Source organism: Marmota monax, unplaced genomic scaffold, assembly GCF_021218885.2.
Source record: "Marmota monax isolate L192 unplaced genomic scaffold, Marmota_monax_Labrador192_F-V1.1 WCK01_AAM20220418_F8-fsc01750, whole genome shotgun sequence".
NCBI lineage: Eukaryota > Metazoa > Chordata > Mammalia > Rodentia > Sciuridae > Marmota > Marmota monax.
Window position 1 is genome coordinate 18,551 of NW_026693327.1, and position 4,323 is coordinate 22,873.

Consider the following 4,323-nt stretch of genomic DNA (forward strand, 5'->3'; position numbering starts at 1 on the left):
TCTCTGCTGCTCTGTGTCCCTTTGATATCTCTTTGCTTCTCCATGGCTCCCCTAGACCTCCATAAAATCTCCACCTGCCAGAGGAAAGCAGCTGTATCTCCATGGAGCCAGAATCCAACTGTTTCTCAGAAGTCTGCTTTGCTTTGTGGCCCAGCCAGCACCAATTATTAAAAGTCATTTTTCAGCAAAATCTAGAGCAATGATGTTCCCAGCCCACTGGCAGGGATTCCTCGCAACAGAGCCTTCCTATTGGCAGGGGAGATAAAATGAGAAACATGGAAATTTAATATCTTCACATTATGCAGATCTGATTTAATCAGGGACGAGGGTGAAGTGCAATAAAAACTATAGTTTCATTAAGTTTATGACTTTCAGACTGTATGTCACTTATTTGGTTTCCATGGATACCGGCAGTAACAGCCTCTATGTAATTGTTTCCCCCACAGAGACCAGGACAGGAGGAGAGGGATCTGAGACAGGACGGAATGTCCCATTCTATGCCCTTTTTCTAAGTTGGAGATCTTTGGAAAGGATAAATCGAGTGGCAAGCGTCTTGCTGATTCCTTCTCAGAGAAGAACCAGGCAGAGAGTAGGGTGCAAAGGAAAGAAGTTCTGTCTGGTTTTACTGGTTCCAAGACAATTCTTATTGACTCTCATCTTCCAGGGGTTCTCTGGCCCCTGACAGTATTGCCACATGTCAGTCAAGTCCTTAACTTGAGTGGCAACAGCTCTACTGTTACCCAATCCCTTTTCCCTGATTATCGGCATGGTGGATAATCTTTTACCCTGTAATGTTCTCCAGGATTGCCATAAACAGCTACATATATGGAAGAGGGTCAATGGCAGTTGCTCAAATGTCAGATTTTCTGACTGCCTCTTCTACACACTGCATGATTTATGGATGTTCAGAGGGTGGGGGTCAACTCCACCTTGAACTCTTAGACACAATGTTGAATAAATCATGCCAGTTGCCTGTCCAATATCCATTCCCAATCTTCCTTACTGAATGTATTATCTTTTTGTTCATTGTGGCCCTTAGAAAATTTTCTCTTACTCACATATGTACCATCCCCTGATACTGTACTTGACCCCACCCAAACCATTCAATTCTCCACATTCCCTTCCACCTTACATATTTCTGGCCAATGACAATTAAGTTGAGGGTACAAGAGGAAGTCATTTGTACTTTGATTATAGCATATGTTTTTTTTTTTTTTTCCTACCACATTTCCTTCACCTGCCTCTAATATTAGCCATAGCTATGGTGGGCAATTCCAAACTCAAAGCTAGTGTCCCCATCTCAAGGACATGTTATAGCATTAATTTTGTTTTTCCCTTAGGCCTTTCTTCCAAACCACAAATGTCCACTTTGGAACAGCCAGGAAAGACTGGGGTGTAGTGCCTCTGGGGTTCACTCTCAATAAATGGGTTCTCTTAGCTAGTGAACTAATGCCTCAGGTTCCTATTCTTCAGAAGAAAAAAATCTAGGAAGCATTCTATATGCTTCTCCAAGATCCCTGAAGGGCTGAGCTCCCTACAGCAGCAGTCATAATAAGCCATCCTTTCTTGATTCATCTTGTATATTTCTCCCACATACTCTTCCTTGCACTATTATTGTGTCCTGGACTTATCTCCCAAATAAGCCACTTGAACCAACTTTTTGTCTCAGGATTTGCTTGTGTAGAAGCCTAAATAAATACATAAAGAGACCCCAATCCAAACTTGACCATCATGAAAGCAGGAGTCAAATCTCTTCTGTTATACCCATTTGTTTTCCCCACTCCTATCTTTGCCTCCATAGATAACATCCTTCTGTCTCCCTTCTAAGTTTGCTGTCTACGAACAACATTTGGCTTCTCAAAATCTCACTGTGTTACAAATAACCCTATCAACAAATGGGCCAAGGACCTGAACAGACACTTCTCAGAGGAGGACATACAATCAATCAACAAGTACATGAAAAAATGCTCACCATCTCTAGCAGTCAGAGAAATGCAAATCAAAACCACCCTAAGATACCATCTCACTCCAGTAAGATTGGCAGCCATTATGAAGTCAAGCAACAATAAGTGCTGGCGAGGATGTGGGGAAAAGGGTACACTTGTACATTGCTGGTGGAACTGCAAATTGGTGCGGCCAATATGGAAAGCAGTATGGAGATTCCTAGGAAAGCTGGGAATGGAACCACCATTTGACCCAGCTATCGCCCTTCTCGGTCTATTCCCTGAGGACCTTAAAAGAGCATACTATAGGGATACTGCCACATCAATGATCATAGCAGCACAATTCACAATAGCTAGACTTTGGAATCAACCTAGATGCCCTTCAATAGATGAATGGATTAAAAAACTGTGGCATCTATACACAATGGAGTATTACGCAGCACTAAAAAATGACAAAATCATGGATTTTGCAGGGAAATGGATGGCATTAGAGCAGATTATGCTAAGTGAAGCTAGCCAATCCTTAAAAAACAAATGCCAAATGTCTTCTTTGATATAAAGAGAGCAACTAAGATCAGAACAGGGAAGAAGAGCATGAGGAAAAGATTAACATTAAACAGAGACGAGTGGGGGGAGAGAAAGGGAGAGAGAAGGGAAACTATGGAAATGGAAGGAGACCCTCATTGTTACACAAAATTTGCATATAAGAGTTTGTGAGGGGAAAGGGGAAAAAAAAACAAGGGAGAGAATTAAACAACAGCAGATGGGGTAGAGAGGGAAGATGAGAGGGAAAGGGAGGGGGGATAGTAGGGGATAGGAAAGGTAGCAGAATACAACAGTCATTAATATGGCATTATGTAAAAATGTGGATGAGTAACCGATGTGATTCTGCAACTTGTATTTGGGGTAAAAAATGGGAGTTCATAACCCACTTGAATCAAATGTATGGATGATGATATGTCATGAGCTTTGTAATGTTTTGGACAACCAATAATAATAATAAAAAAAACAACTCACTGTGGCCTGCAGAGGATTCCCTGGGTAAGTCTTTTCTCTACAAATAAATCAGAGTTTCTCTAGAATATGCACCATCCCCTGATACTGTACTTGATAGTTCATGATCAGTTCATGAGGTGGATTTGTAACGCCGTGGATTAATTCCACCATGCAGGATAGTGAGAAAATAGAACTGGATGTCACGTAACAATGTGTCTGGTTTTAAGAAATTTCTTGTTTACTCGATTGATTTATCTGGTCTGGAGGGGTGTTTAGAAACCAAGTTTTCTGTATCTCTTTCCTCTCTCTTTTGTCTCCTTGTCATCAAGAAAGCCAGATGATGACTCTGAAAAAGATGGATCCATTCAGCTAAACAGAATGAGATCCTAAGGTCACTGTATATTTGCCCAGTATGTAACTCATGCCCTGGGATCTCTTCCACCTTATCTCTTTCTTAGGTCTTGTGCCCACTCTTAGTTCCATGGCATTCCAACTGAGTGGTGACATCTATTGTGTGAAACATCCTGATTTCCAGTCCCGACTCCGGTTTCCCCCTGCCAGTCTTTCCTCCAGCACAGATGCATGCTCCCTTGGTTCTCTTCTTTCCCCTTCACAGAAGTGGTCTCCATCGGTGCTCATTTACTCATCTCACACAGGCTTCATTCAGAAATATCATTTTGATTCTACTTCTGAGATTCTGGGCAAATCACTTAACTTCTCTGAGCCTCATCACTGGGTACAACGAGAGAATATTGCCAATCACTTAGTACCATGCCTGGGACATGGGAAACACTCAGTACCTTGTTTTTCTGGTTTTGTCATTGTTTATTCTTTCATGTCTATCCAAATATCGTGAACACTTCAGAGACGATTTTTATTAGGGAGGCAACTTCTTACATAGAGAGGTCAGGAATATGGCTCAGCAGAGAGTAGATGCAAACTGAAATCCAAACTCAGCCAGTCTCTGAGGTGTCCCCTAACGATTGCCTCCTCCTGGTAGCATTGCCCTTGTGTAGAAATGTCCCCTGCTGGATCATGACACTTCTTTTTGCCCAGTAGAAGATAGTGAAAGTACTAATGTGTGAGTTCTAGGGCTAGGTATAAAGATACTGAGGTTTCTGTCTTGTTCTCTTCCTTGGATTACTCATTCTGAGAAAAAAAATCAACTGCAATGTTGCAAAAATATTATTCTATCCCCTGGAGATGCCCATGTGGCGAGAAACTGCAGCCTCCTCCCGGAAACATGCACCACCTTGGCAGCAGGATCCCCCAGCCCCTGTGAAACCTCCCAATGATTAGTCCCAGATGACATCGTGAATCTAACTTCAAGAAGGATCCTGATCTCAAAAGACCCAATAAAGCAATTCCTGAACTCCTGATCTGG